Source organism: Mangifera indica, chromosome 18 (genome assembly GCF_011075055.1).
Source record: "Mangifera indica cultivar Alphonso chromosome 18, CATAS_Mindica_2.1, whole genome shotgun sequence".
NCBI lineage: Eukaryota > Viridiplantae > Streptophyta > Magnoliopsida > Sapindales > Anacardiaceae > Mangifera > Mangifera indica.
The window spans coordinates 8408608-8425233 of NC_058154.1; the positions used below are offsets into that span (position 1 = coordinate 8408608).

Consider the following 16626-nt stretch of genomic DNA (forward strand, 5'->3'; position numbering starts at 1 on the left):
TCAATTTTTCCTCCACAACCCAATCATGCTAAGGCCGCACATCCAATTCCAATTTTTCTTCACATTTCTTTCCAAAACAGTTCTAATTTTTTTTCAGTCTACATGGAATGAATTTTTCGTTCCAAAATGGGTCGGATTAAATACATTCCTAACAGAAAGAGGTCATATGAACGTCCGAGCAATTTATCTTCGACAACACCATCGTCCTCTTCTCCGAGGACTAGCGACACAACGTCATCGTCCCTTCTTCGTTCAGCTTCGAAGACATCTAAAAATTCATCGAAGCCCAAAAGGAAGCAGCAGGAACACAAATCACATCCTATAACAGTGAAACGTACTCCACGAGCATCTCGAGCAAGCGCTGGACCTTTGTTACTCTTTCCCCGCACTTTGCAATTTTTTGATATCGATCAAATGAGCAGGTATGAAAAGCTTTTACCTAAAAAAATTATCCCAACAATGTATTTAGATCGTCATACCCTAAAAACTTTGAATCTATATAATGACATTTAAGAAATCATGTTTAGGGTAGGTTTGGATAAATTTTAGGCCAAACGACTATTTCCCATCCAAGGTTTAGCGTTTTCTCAAATGTCTCCCCTTTAACTATGGAAACACCAAACACCCATCCATGACGGTTAGATTTAACAAAACCCTAACGGTGGTAAGGGTAAAATCGTCATTTTTGTTATAATATTAAAAATAAACTAAAATAGAATATAATTTTGCCCCCCTAAACTTTAAAAACTAAAATTTTTTCCCAGCCTAAGTTTTAAAAAATCGCAGTTTCACCGACGTCTCTGGGCGTCGATTGGACCTCCAAATAAGAGGAAAGAGATCACCGGAAGAAGAGGTTGCTTCGGGAGGGAGACGCCATCGGCAACGGAGTCGGAGAGGTTGTCGGAGATTTCAAAACCAAACCCTAGGGTGAAACTGCGGTTTTTTAAAACTTAGGCTAGGGAAAAATGTTAGTTTTTAAAGTTTAGGGGGGCAAAAAAAGATAAAATTTTTAGGCGTTAGGGTTCTGTTAAATCTGACCGGCCATAGGTGGGTGTTTGGTGTTTCCATAGTTAAAGGGGGGACATTTGAGAATACGCTAAACCTTGGGTGGGAAATAGTCGTTTGGCCTAAATGTTATCAAATCCATCACCATATCTTTAAAGCGCTTATCCTAGAATTTCTAAGTTCTTACTACTTTGTTGATGATCCTACTAGTTCACCCTATGGGTTAATGAGTTTCAGGTTTAGTAATAAACATTACAGTTTCGCCCTTAGTGATATAAATACAATTTTCGGCTTCCCAAATGATGGGGTAACACCCGCCATATGGGTAGTTTTAATTGTGCAGACGTATGACACAGTTTGACACACCATATCTTCTGCAAGTCACCTTTGGATGAAACATCCAAATTGAGCAGTTCCCTCCATAGGATTCTATATCAGTTTATTGTGAAAAATATTTATGTAAGAAGGGACAATGATGATATTGTTACTAAAATTGAGTTGTTCTTGTTCTATTGTTTAATTAATGACACAAAAATTAATAGAGCCTTTTTAGGACAGAGATTCAAATATACAGCCTTGGATGAAAAAAATAGGAAGGGAAACATCGCTTGTGGGGGTTCTATAATGTGTTGCAGTGCGGGTATGAACCAATAGTAGGGGAAAAATTTATCAGTGTTGAAATGCTTAAAAAAATAGGTATTTGTCAAAAAATTGTAACTAGTTCTTATGTCTTAATAGGTGAAAACCCTACTCAAGAGCAAATGGGGAAAGAGGCAGAGATCCCAGTCCAAGAGGTAACCCTTGGAAGCTCCAACATGAAGGCAAAATTGTAAACTATAGAAAAACGATAACTCAAGCTTCAAAGGAAAATAAAAAAAATCAGCAGCATGTTGAAATCCTACTTTCATCACCAAGGATTCACTCCTTCCCCTTCTTCACTTGATCAGAGCTCTTCCACATCTAATTCAGAATCTGACCGCTAATCATGATGATGTTTTCACTCGTTTTAATGTTCACTTTTTATTTTGGACTGACTTTCATTATGCGTTGATATATACAACCATATTTTGACGAATTAATTCATTTGATTAGGTGATATTTTGATGATTTTATTGATGTTGACAGACTGGACACTTAGAGCATATGATATTCTTTTGATGTGGTCGGATGCATGTGAGCACTTTACGTTGATTCAATGTGATGTTTTCCTAGTTTAATGATGATTTGATGCTCAATTTGTTGAGTTGCATGTGGTTTATTAATGTGGAGATTTGATAAAAATTTTGATGTATAAGTTGCTATAATTGAACTCTCAAGCTTATTGGAAGAGTGTTACTGATTTATTCATTATTTGATATTTTTTTTTCGCTGATGGGGATTGTTGCATATGTGGATCCATAATTGTTGATAATGTTGCTATCTTTCTCTTTTCATTAGTTGGATGTGATTTTTTTGGGACCTCTTTTGCTAGATAGTGCAATTTTGTTCATAATTTACTCATTATAATTTTAGCGACAATGTTTACATTTTCATCCAATTTTATCACATGAGCTTATACTGAGCCAGAGGGTTTTTCATCTTCTCTTATCCATACTTGGTTATGCATTCCTTATTATATGTTGAAAAAATATTGAGAACAATGTTTGTTTTAAGTGTAGGGGGAGTCTTTAATGTTAATTTTGTAATTTTATTTTCAATTCTTAAATTAGGTTTTTTTTTAATTTTCAGTTTTAATTAAGCCTACATTTGTTTATCTCTTCTTTGATTTTGAACTAAATTTTACAAATTCATTTTTAGTGCCTGAAAAGACACATTTATGAAAATATTTCAGGTGATTTGAATAATTAGAGCATCTTTGACAATCGAACCCACTTTTTATTCGTAAAAGGTAAAGAGTGTTAAGACATTCATGATTAGTGATAGAGTTATGATTGTCGCATTTGTTGTTCAGAGTTTGTTGTGCATGTGATCATTTTTTTTCGAAATTGTTTATGCTTACTTAGAGAGGGTTTATCCGTGCTTAGACATATTTTCTAGTGTCTCACGAGTCTTAGAACTTGTCACTCAATCTTTCAAAGCGAAATAAAAGTTGCATGCATTGATAAGGGATATGATATAGGCATTTATTTGATTTTTTGTATACCCCAAATTATCTTATTCTCTTAACGAACATTTATAAATGTTTAATCTCTTGTTAGCCCTTTGAGCCATTTTTTTTGTGTTTTATTTATAACCTTTTGCATTTTCTTTGTTTTAACCTTAATCACCCACCTAGCTAATAAATATATTAAACATACCTTTTATATGAGTTATATTATTGATGAGATGAATAGATTTACATATGATTTTTAAATCAATTGAAAAAGAAGAATGAAGAAAAATGAGAAAGTCATGGCATTATCATCTATATGTTCGATGTACAAAAAAATAATTTTAGGGGATTTTGAGATAATTATATATATTCATACATGTAAAAAAAAAAAAAAAGGAAGAAAAAATAACATATGAAAAAAAAAGAGAGGAAAAGAAAATAGAAAAAAAAAATTCTTTACATATTATTAGTGCAATTTATATTCACATTTCTTTCCTATTATTTATTTTGTAATCATGTAGATCTTTACTTTCTCATTAATAGTATACTCATGTTCATTTGTTAACTCATTTATCCCTTTATTCTTGAACCCATACCTTTAGCCACGTTATAATCTAAATAAAGACCTATTGATCATTTTGAAATGTATTGTACCTTTATTAGTAGAGATAGGTTGTTTGATTTTGCCTATGAGACTTGGTTGACTTTATTTAGAGATCATGAAGATTGCTAAGTACGTATATGCGTATCTGAAGTGCAACAGTTTTGGTGAGACTGGGCATTGCATACATTTTTAGTTTGATTTTTTGTGACTCTTGTTTTCTTTGGATCCGAGATAGAGTATCTCTTGCACTTAGGGCTTTTGAAGAGCAAGTTTTGGCTTCGATTGCATAAGGGCACTTTAAGAATTCAATTACTTAAACCCTATTGATCATTTCAATTTTCCTTTTTGTTTCACTTCTGTTCCTTTTTGTTTGAGGACAAGCAAATTCTTAAGTTTGTGGGAGTTTGATGTGTGTTTGAAATACACATAAATAGGGTTATAATAGTATAGTTTTAAAGTGAATTTTAGTTCATTTTGTCAAATTCTTTAAGTTTTATTTAATCTTGATAGGTTTATCTTATTTTGTTCTTTGAATTATATTTTTAGATGATTTGGAGTCATTCAAACCCCTTTTAGAGTGAAAATGGAGGCTTGAAGCAAATGAGATGAGTTTACATCAGGAGGCAGAGAGTAATTATGGGCACCATAGTATAGTTTTAAAGTGAATTTTAGTCCATTTTGTCAAATTCTTTAAATTTTATTTAATCTTGATGGGTTTATCTTATTTTGTTCTTTGAATTATATTTTTAGATGATTTGGAGTCATTCAAGCTCTTTTTAGAGTAAAAATGGAGGCTTGAAGCAAATGAGAAGGGTTTACATCAGGAGGCAGAGAGTAATTATGTGCACCAATTATGACTATGAGACTGCACATAATTACTTTCTGCCTCTTGATGTAAACACTTCTCATTTGCTTCTTTAAGCTTCCATTTTCACTCTAAAAGGGGTTTGAATGACTCCAAATCATCTAAAATATAATTCAAAGAACAAAATAAGATAAACCTATCAAGATTAAATAAAACTTAAAGAATTTGATAAAATGAACTAAAATTTACTTTAAAACTATACTATTATAACTCTATTTATGTGTATTTCAAACACACATCAAACTCCCCCAAACTTAAGAACTTGCTTGTCCTCAAACAAAAAGGAACAGAAGTGAAACAAAATGGAAAATTGAAATGATCAATAGGGTTTAAGTAATTGAATTCTTAAAGTGCCCTTATGCAATCAAAGCCAAAACTTGCTCTTCAAAAGCCCTAAGTGCAAGAGATACTCTATCTCGGATCCAAAGAAAACAAGAGTCACAAAAAAATCAAACTGAAAATGTATGCAATGCCCAGTCTCACCAAAACTGTTGCACTTCAGATACGCATATACGTACTTAGCAATCTTCATGATCTCTAAATAAAGTCAACCAAGTCTCATAGGCAAAATCAAACAACCTATCTCTACTAATAAAGGTACAATGCATTTCAAAATGATCAATAGGTCTTTATTTAGATTATAACGTGGCTAAAGGTATGGGTTTAAGAATAAAGGGATAAATGAGTTAACAAATGAACATGAGTATACTATTAATGAGAAAGTAAAGATCTACATGATTACAAAATAAAGAATAAGAAAAAAATGTGAAAATAAATTGCACTAATAATATGTGAAAAAAATTTTTTTCTTTTTTTTTCTATTTTCTTTTCCTCTTTTTTTTCATATGTTTTTTTCTTCCTTTTTTTTTTTTTACATGTATGAATATATATAATTCTCTCAAAATCCCCTAAACTTATTTATTTGTACATGGGACATATAGATGATAATGCCATGACTTTCTCATTTTTCTTCATTCTTCCTTTTCAATTGATCTAAAAATCATATGTAAATCTATTCATCTCATCAATAATATAACTCATATAAAATGTATGTTATATATTTATTCGCTAGGTGGGTGATTAAGGTTAAAACAAAGAAAATGCAAAAGGTTATAAATAAAACACAAAAAAAATGGCTCAAAGGGCTAACAAGAGATTAAACATTTATAAATGTTCGTTAAGAGAATAAGATAATTTGGGGTATACAAAAAAATCAAAGAAATGCCTATATCATATCCCTTATCAATGCATGCAACTTTTATTTCGCTTTGAAAGATTGAGTGACAAGTTCTAGGACTCGTGAGACACTAGAAAATATGTCTAAGCACGGATAAACCCTCTCTAAGTAAGCATAAACAATTTCGAAAAAAAATGACCACATGCACAACAAACTCTGAACAACAAATGCGACAATCATAACTCTATCACTAATCATGAATGTCTTAACACTCTTTACCTTTTACGAATAAAAAGTGGGTTTGATTGTCAAAGATGCTCTAATCATTCAAATCACCTGAAAATATTTTCATAAATGTGTCTTTTCAGGCACTAAAAATGAATTTGTAAAATTTAGTTCAAAATCAAAGAAGAGATAAACAAATGTAGGCTTAATTAAAACTGAAAATTAAAAAAAAACTGCATAAAAAAAAAACTAATTTAAGAATTGAAAATAAAATTACAAAATTAACATTAAAGACTCCCCCCACACTTAAGACAAACATTGTTCTCAATGTTTTTTTAACATATAATAAGGAACGCATAACCAAGTATGGATAAAAGAAGATGAAAAACCCCGTGGCTCAGTATAAGCACATGTGATAAAATTGGATGAAAATGCAAACATTGTCGCTGAAATTATAATGAGTAAATTATGAACAAAATTGCACTATCTAGCAAAAGAGGTCCCAAAAAAATCACATCCAACTAATGAAAAGAGAAAGATAGCAACATTATCAACAATTATGGATCCACATATGCAACAATCCCCATCAGCGAAAAAAAAAATCAAATAATGAATAAATCAGTAACACTCTTCCAATAAGTTTGAGAGTTCAATTATAGCAACTTATACATCAAAATTTTTATCAAATCTCCACATTAATAAACCACATGCAACTCAACAAATTGAGTACCAAATCATCATTAAACTAGAAAAACATCACATTGAATCAACATAAAGTGCTCACATGCATCTAACCACATCAAAAGAATATCATATGCTCTAAGTGTCCACTCTGTCAATATCAATACAGTCATCAAAATATCACCTAATAAAATGAATTAGTTCGTCAAAATATGACTGTATATATCAAAGCATAATGAAAGTCAGTTCAAAATAAAAAGTAAACATTAGAACGAGCGAAAACCTCATCATGATTAGCGGTCAGACTCTGAATTGGATGTGGAGGAACTCTGATCAAGTGAAGAAGGGGAAAAAGTGAATCCTTGGTGATGAAAGTAGGCAATCAACATGCTGCTGATTTTTTTCAGTTTCCTTTGAAGCTTGAGTTTTCGCTTTTCTATAGTTTGCAATCTTGCCCTCATGTTGGAGCTTCCAAGTGCTGCCACTTGGACTGGGACCTTTGCCTCGTCCCCCATTTGCTCTTGAGTAGGGTTTTCACCTATTAAAACATAAGAGCCAGTTGCAATTTTTCGACAAATACCTATTTTTCTAAGCATTTCAAAGCTGATAAGTTATTCTCCTACTATTGGTTCATACCCGGGTTGCGACACACTAAAGGCCCCAACAAATCATTTTTAGTAACAATCTCATCATTGTCCCCTCTTGCATAAATATTTTTCACAATAAACCGATGTAGAATCCTATGAAGGGGGCTACTCAATTTGGATGCTTTATCCAAAGGTGACTTGCGGAAGATATGGTGTGTCAAATTGTGCCACACGTCTGGACAATTAAAACTGCCCATATGGTGAGGTGTTACCCCATCATTTGGGAAACTGAAAATTGCATTTATATCATTAAGGGCTAAACTGTAATGTTTATTACTAAAACTAAAACTCATTAACCCATAGATTGAACTAGTAGGATCATCAACAAAGTGGTAAGAACTTAAAAATTCTTGAGTAAGCTCTTTAAAGGTATGGTGATGGATTTGATAAAATTTATCCCAATCTACCCTAAGCATGATTTCATGGATGTCATTATATAGATTCAAAGTTTCTAGGGTATGACGATCTAAATACATTGTTGGAATAATTTTTGTAAGTAAAAACTTTTCATACCTGCTCATTTGATCGGTATCAGAAAATTGCAAAGTGCGGGGGAAGAGTAACAAAGGTCCAGCGCTTGCTTGAGATGCCCGTGGAGTACGTTTCACTGCTGTAGGACGTGATTTGTGTTTCTGTTGCTTCCTTTTGGGCTTTGATGAATTTTTAGATGTCTTCGGAGCTGAACGAGGAGGGGACGGTGACGTTGTGTCGTTAGTCCTCGGAGAAGAGGACGATGGTGCTATCTAAGATAAATTGCTCGGATGTTCATATGGCCTCTTTCTGTTAGGAATGCATTTAATTCGGTCCATGTAGACTGAAAAAAAATTGGAATTGTTTTGGAAAGAAATGTGAAGAACAATTGGAATTGGATGTATGGTCGTAGCGTGACTGGGTTGTGGAGGAAAATTTGAGGGAACAAGTGACGTGTTTCTGAAGGGGAGGAAATGTGAGGCTGTTGTTGAAGTTGAGAAGAAATTTGAAGGCTTGCGTTAACTTGAAATGTGCGAAATGGTGGGGCTGCGCAGAGAGGAGTCAAATTGAGTTTTATTGAAGCTGGAAGTGACGAACTGCAATGTGAAAAAGTGGTGCTGACGTGTCGACTTGTGGTTGAAATAGGTGAAGTGGTGGGGCTGTGCAAAGAAAAGATGAATGACGTTTTATTGAAGCTGGAAGTGACGATTTTTAATTCAATGAGAATGGAGGGGTTGATGCATGTTGATTCAGTAAGAAAATGACACTGTGTGGTGAAAATTGGAAGAGAAGATGAGAGCAAAAAAGTGTTATTGTTGGCAGAACGAAGAAGAAAAGTGCGATGCTGAAAAAGGAGAAATAAAACAAAGGCTGGAGTTTCAAATGTATGTATATATACGAAAAAAATAAAATAAAAAAATATATAAAATATCATAGAAAGAAAAAATAAAATAAAATAATGAAATAAAATAAAGTAAAAGACAAAATAAAACTAAAATAAAATATAAATATAAATAAGTAAAAAAATGAAAGATGAACAGCCTAACACACTCTTCCTCATTTCTTTCTAGAGACCGATTACGAACATTTTTATGTCAGGCAAAGGACTATTTCCCACCCATGTTTTAGCCGTTTCTCAATCACATGCCCATGTCAGATTAAAAACCTAATTACCCACCCAAAATTTAATCTGTTTGTTTCCACCCACATTTTTTCAGTTAGATTAAGGGGCAAATTAGTAATTTCATTAATAATATTAAATAATTAAAATTTTATCTCATTTTTCCCCTTTTAATTTGAAAAACGGCCAAAGGACTATTTCCCACCCAAGGTGTGCTGCAATTTCAAGTTTCCACCATTTATCTTTGATAATACCAAATACCCACCCATAAGTAGTTAACATTAACGGAACCCTAACCCCTAAAACTATTTTCTCTTTTTCGCCCCCTAACCTCTAAAAACAAACCATTTCCCCCTAGGCCAAGTTTTGAAAAATAGCATTCCCCCCCTAAGCAATCTCTGACACCGAATCCGGCTCCATCACCGACGACGACGCTTTCCAGAGGCATCTCCCGATAAAGTTTTTCTTCTTTCTAGGCCAGATCTCGGTCGACCGTCGCTCCAGAGGAGGCAAAGGAGATCGCCGGAGCATGGTGATGCCTCTGGAAAGTGTCATCGTCGGCGATAGAGCCGGATTCGATGTCAGAGATTGTCTGGGGGGGAATGCTATTTTTCAAAACTTGGCCTAGGGGGAAATGGTTTGTTTTTAGGGGTTAGGGGGCAAAAAAGAGATAAAATTTTGATTTATTTTTAATATTATAGATAAAATGACGATTTTACCCTTATCACCGTTAATTTTAACTACTCATAGGTGGGTATTTGGTATTATCAAAAATAAAGGGTGGAAACTTGAGATTGCAGCATACCTTGGGTGGGAAATAATCCTTTGGCCTTGAAAAACTAACATTTGTCCTCTGAATTAGATTTTAAAAAATTCACTTTTCCCCACTGAAATGTAACCACTTTTTTCGACGACGGTTGAGAAGATTTTGTCTAGAGGTTGACCACCTCGATCGTCGTCCAGAACGGTCGACGCTTTGTTGTCCATTCTGGACCACTTCTGGACCACCTCTGGACTACGATCTTGACAACGAATCGTTGTCCATTCTGGACGGGACGACCGAGCATCATCCAGAGAATGGACGATCATAGTCCATTCCAGGGACGAGCGTCGTCCAAAGAATGGACGAGCCCTCGTCACTCTCCCTCCAGCCACGTCATCATCGGTGGCCGGAGGGAAAATGAAAAAAAAATTAGGGATTTGAGGGGGTGAAAGTCACTTTTTTAAGTTTAGGGATGGGGGAAAGTGTAACTTTTAAAATTGGAGGGGGAAAATGCAATATAATTAAATCAGTGGAATATAAACAGTAAAATGACGGTTTTACCCCTCTATTTGACGGAAAATTTAACGGCAGATGTGGGTGGATGCAAATAGATTAAACTTTGGGTGGATTTTTGAGTTTTTCATCTAGTATGGGTATGCTTTTAATATTCAACTAAACAATGGGTGGGAAATAGTCCTTTCCCCTTTTTATGCCTATAAACACTGCTCTCTTCAACTCAAAATAAAATTTATGAAGAAATTCAAATTTCGCACTTTTTATCAATCAATTTAACACCATAGAGAAATCACAAAATCCAATTAATGCAATCAATGATAAGAACACAATTAATCAAACAAATCACAACTAATGAAAATATCAGATTGAGCAAAATTTAATTGTACCCCCTTTTTGACTTGAAAATACTTTTTATGTCTATACTTGTACTCCAATTGCTAGACATTCCAAAATCAACCTGAAATAAATAAGAACAATTTTAAACTAAATGTGAGGAAAATTATTTATCAATAAACTAAAAGAAAATTCTTTAAGAGAAGAAAAACTTGGGTTGCCTCCCGAGAGTGCTAATTTAGGGTCCTTAGCTTGACCAATTGTGAGACTTAAGTTGAGGGATTGGACAGTGGTTGAGACATCTCCACTTCCACTTGGTCACCAACAAAATATGACTTCAACCTTTGCTCATTGACCTTAAATGTTCCAGAATTTTCACTCCACACCTCCACGGCCTCATGGGGAAATACCTTTAAGATTTTAAAAGCACCAGCCCATATTGACTTAAGTTTTCCTGGAAAAAGCTTCAGTATTGAGTTGAAAAGCAACACTCGATCACCTTCTTTGAAGTCTTTCTTTAAAATATGCTTATCATGCCACATTTTAGTTCTTTCCTTGTATATTTTGGTATTCTCATAAGCGTCCAATCTAAACTCTTTTAACTCATCTAGTTAGAGGAGACGTTTTTCACCGGCTTTCTTTAAATCAAAGTTCAGAAACTTAGTAGCCTAATAAGCTCGATACTCTAGCTCTACTGGAAGATGACAGGATTTACCATAGATAAGACGGAAAGGGGATGTACTAATGAGAGTTTTAAAGGTTGTGCGGTATGCCCAAAGCGCATCATCCAATCTCAAACTCTAATCTTTCCTTGAAGCACTTACGGTTTTATCAAGTATGCTCTTGATCTCTTTATTAGAAATCTCAACTTGCCTACTAGTTTGGGGGTGGTATGGTATTGCAACCTTATAGGTAATTTCGTATTTCTTTAATAATTTCTCAAATAGGTGATTACAAAAGTGAAAACCACCATCACTAATAATAGCTCTTGGAGTCCCAAATCTTGCGAAGATATATTTCTTTAAGAACTTCACCACAATCCTAGCATCATTGGATGGAGTTGCTAGTGCGTCAACCCATTTAGAAACATAATCTATAACAACTAAGATATATTTATTCCCATAAGACGTAAGAAATGACCCTATGAAGTCAATGCCCCACACATCAAAAATTTCAATTTCAAGTATACTGTTTAGAGACATTTTATTCCTTCTTGAAATGTTTCCAGTTTTTTGGCACCTATCACATGTTAAAACAAATTTCCTCGCATCTTGAAAAAGAGTTAGCCAATAGAACCCACTTTGGAGCACCTTTGTTGCTGTCTTGGTGGCACTAAAATAACCTCCACATTCAAGAGAATGACAATGGGTTAGAATACTTTCCATCTCATCTTGTGGTAAACATCGTCACAAAATCCCATCAAAACATCTTTTGTAAAGCAGTGGCTCTTCCTAATAATAGTCTTTCACCTCCCATAAGAACTTTTTCTTTTGTTGGTGATTCATCTCTGGAGGTAATACACCACACATATGGTAATTCACATAATCTGCATACCATGATATTACTCAATGAGATATCTCTAAAAGTTACTCATTTGGAAAAGAGCCATCAATAAGTAGACTTTTGTCAAAACCTCCACACTTAACTTGCTCCAAACGAGACAAATGATCAGCAACAACATTTTCTGTCCCTTTTTTATCATTTATTTCTAAGTCAAACTCTTGAAGAAGCAATATCCACCTAATCAACCTCGGTTTTGCATCCTTCTTATTTAGGAGATATTTAATGGCTGAATGATCTGTGTAAACTATGACCTTGGGCCCCACTAAATAAGACCTGAACTTATCAAAAGCAAACACAACTGCAAGAAGTTTTTTCTCAGTGGTGGCATAGTTGACTTGTGCTTAATCTAAATTGTGACTGACGTAGTAAATTGCATAAACTTTTTTATCTTTCCTTTGCCCTAAAACTGCCCCTACAGCGAAGTGATTAGCATCACACATTACTTCAAAAGGTAAACTCCAATCTGGTGGTTGCATAATGAGAACTGAAATCAATGCGTCCTTTAACCTAAAAAAAGATCAAGACAAATGTTGGTCAAAGTTAAAAGGAACATCTTTAGCAAGTAAATTAGACAAAGATTTAGCAATTTTTGAAAACTCCTTAATGAAACGCCTATAGAACCCAGCATGACCAAGAAAACTCCGAACTCTTTTTACCGATATTGGTGGAGGCATCTTTTCAATTACTTGTACTTTTGCATTATCTACTTCAATCCCCCTTTGTGAGACTCTATGCCCAAAAACTATCCCTTCTTTCACCATAAAATGACATTTTTCTCAATTAAACACTAAATTGACCTCTTCGCGTCTTCGCAAAGCCTTAGATAAGTTAAGCAAACAATCATCAAAGGATATTCCATACACAAAAAAATCATCTATAAACACTTCCATAATTCGCTCAACAAAATTAGAAAATATAGACAACATACATCTTTGAAAGGTAGCAGGTGCATTGCAAAGACCGAAATGCATACACCTATAGGCAAATGTGCCATAAGGGCATGTGAAGATGGTCTTTTCCTAGTCTTTTGGGTGAATGGGGATTTGAAAGAATCTCGAATACCCATCTAGATAGCAAAAATAAGAATAGTTTGCTAGTCTCTCCAAAACTTGATCAATGAAAGGAAAGGGAAAGTGATCCTTACGGGTGACACTATTAAGCTTTCTATAATCAACACACATCCTCTACCCTGTGGCTATCTTAGTTGGTATTAAATCATTATTCTCATTTTTGACAACAATCATACCCCATTTCTTTACTACCACTTGTACTGGACTTACCCATGAGCTGTCAAAAATGGGATAGATAATCCATGCATCCAACAATTTAATGACTTCATTTCTCACTATCTCCTTCATGATATGATTCAATTTTCTTTGATGTTCAATGGTAGGTTTGAAATCATCAAGCGTATGGATGCGATGCATGCAAATGGTAAGGCTTATTCCCTTGATATCATGAATGTTATAACCAATGATTTTTCTATATGCTCTAAGTTCCCTAAGCAACTTATCTTTTTGTTCATAATTTAATTAAACATTTATAATCACAGGATAAGTAGAATTAGGGCCAAGAAAAACATACCTCAAATTAGCAGGAAGTGGTTTAAAATCTACTTTAGGTGCATCTTCCGTTTTAAGAGAATGAAGAGAATGGTTACATGTCTCGAGTTCTTCATACTTGAAATTCAAAATGGGAGCAACCTTAGGATTTGCTTCCATAAGCTGAGCACAGGCTGTAATTTCCATATTTTCATCTTTGACTGAAGCTCTATGAATAATGCATGACTCGAGTGGATCCTCAGGGTATTTCTTGATAAAGACTTCTTTCACGCAATCATCAATAATGTCAACCCTACAACAAGAATTCACAATATTAAGTTGCTTTGATATTCGAAAAACATTAAACTCTACTTTCTCATCTCCAATCTCAAAAGTGAGTTTTTCATTTTTAATGTCAATGATTGCTCCTGTTGTGGCTAAGAATAGTCTTCCCAGAATAAGAGGAACTTGAATATCCTCTTCCATTTTTAAAACCACAAAGTCTACGGGGATATAAAATTTTCCAACTTTAATTGGCACATTTTCCATTATCCCTGTAGGATACTTTATAGATCTATCCGTCAATTGCAGGGTCACTATTGTAGGTTTTAATTCTCCAAGCTCCAATCTCTTGCAAATAGATAAAGGCATTAGACTTATAATTGCACTAAGATCACATTAAGCTTTTTCAAAAGATTCTTTACCAACTACATAAGGAATAGAAAAACTCTCTGGATCCTTAAGCTTTGGTGGCAACTTATTTTGTAAAATTGCACTGCATTCCTCTGAAAGAACCATCGTTTCAAATTCTTCAAGTTTCCTTTTATTTGAGAGAATATCTTTGAGAAACTTAGCATATGCCGACATTTGAGTTATAGCCTCCATAAAAGGAACATTGAGATGTATCTGCTTGAAAACATCCAAAAACTTTTCAAACTGTTGATCAAGCCTTTTGGAACCTTTGAGGGAAAGGCAAAGGTGTTGAATATGTTTTGGATGGAACTTGCTTTTCAGGGGCTTCTTGGATATTTCCCTCAACCTTTTTTTTCAATGTATTTTCTTCACTAGACTTTTCAGCGTCTTTTTGCTCATCAAGCTCATTTTCAACCTTGCCTATAGGTTCACCTAATTGTTTACCACCCCTGATGACAATTGCCTTACAATGCTTTCTTGGATTTTGAGGTTAGCTAGGTAGCTTTCCCATTTCCCTAGAATTGGAAGTACTTGCTTGTTGGCCCAATTGTACTTCAAGCATCTTATTATGTGTGGCCAATTGATCCACCTTGGTAGTAAGTTGTCTAATTGCTTCATCTTGAACATCGACCTTTTGTTTTTGAGCAAAAATGAAATTCTCCATCATCAATTCTATATTTGATTTTTGTTCTCGAGGAGGTTGATGATGATGTAAAGGATTGGGGTTAGTGTTTCTAGCTTGGAATCTTGGAGATGGCTACTTAAAATTCTGGTTTGGGTTATAAGTATTAGCTTGGTTTGACCATGTGAAGTTTGGGTGGTTCCTCCAACCTGGGTTATATGTATTTGAGTAAGGATTACCCTGTCCCTTTTGGTTGTAATTAAGAAAATTCACTTGCTCATTTGTAGGCTCATGTGCATAGGGGGTACCCATTTGGCATTCAAAGCTCGCATGATCCCCTCCACAATTCTCACAACTAGAAGTTCTTACAACCTTCATATCTAATCTCTCCAATTTCTTTGTCAATGCATCCAACTTAGCATTCACCATAGTAATTCCATCCACTTCATGCACTCCCAAATGTCTTCTTTGACTAGCTCTATCATTAGGCCATCGACAATTATTGGAAGTCATTTCTTCAATCAAGTGCAAAGCCACGTCAGATGTTTTACCCATTAATGACCTATTAGCAGTTGCATCCAAAATACTTTTCAACGAGTGAGAAAGACCATTATAGGAAGTTTGAACAACTAGCCAGTCAGACAAACCATGATAGAGACATTGTCTCTGTAGATCTTTGAAACTTTCCCAAGCTTCATATAAAGACTCATCATCCCTTTGGCAAAAAGTGGCAATCTCATTTCTTAATTTGACTGTTTTACCAGGTGGAAAATATTTTGCAAGGAAAGCTTCAGAAAGTGCTTGCCAAGTAATGAATGCACCAGGTGCCCTAGAATCCAACCAAGATGTGGCCCTATCCTTCAAAGAAAATGGAAATAGCCTCAATTTGATTGCATCTTCAGAAACCCCATTCATTTTGAAGGTGTCACATATATGAGAGAAACGTGACAGGTGGACATGTGGATCTTCATTTTCTAACCCTCTAAATTGGTTTTGTTGCACCATCTGAACAATAGAAGGTTTAATCTCAAAATTGTTAACAACCACAACGGGCCTCACTACACTAGAATAACCATCATGTGCAGTAGGTACAACATAATCACAAAGAGCTCGCTGATTGTTAATGTTATCTTCCATGACAACTTTTTGTCTTACTCGTCTTTCTCTTCTATGTCTTCTAAAAGTTCTCTCGATTTCTGGGTCAAAATCCAATAATTCTGGATTTTGAGATCTGGTCATAAACCAATAGAGTATCTACAAAGAAAGAACAAAGACAACTAGAAATCAAATAGAACACAAATAAAATAAAATAAAACTCTAGCCTAGCCAAACTACAAATTATACTAATATCAACAAAGCACCAATCCCCGACAATGGCATTAAAAACTTGTTGCCAATGGCTCGCAAGTATACGAGTCAATTAAGTAATATAGTTAGCAATCACAGTGGGCCTCACTACACTAGAATAACCCTCATGTGCAGTAGGTACAACATAATCATGAAGAGCTCACTGATTGTTGATGTTATCTTCCATGACAACTTTTTGTCTTAGTCGTCTTTCTCTTCTACGTCTTCTAAAGGTTCTCTCGATTTCTAGGTCAAAATCCAATAATTTTGGATTTTGAGATCTGATCATAAACCAATAGAGTACCTACAAAGAAAGAACAAAGACAACTAGAAATCAAATAGAACACAAATAAAATAAAAT

At 34.5% G+C, this 16626-nt stretch overlaps 1 non-coding gene across 1 annotated transcript; it reads left to right on the forward strand.

The window, feature by feature from the left end:
• The first annotated feature begins 15561 nt into the window (after positions 1-15561).
• On the forward strand, positions 15562-15668 carry LOC123202523. Its single transcript, XR_006498992.1, has one exon. It is a non-coding gene; the product is annotated as a small nucleolar RNA R71 (small nucleolar RNA).
• Positions 15669-16626: the final 958 nt, after the last annotated feature.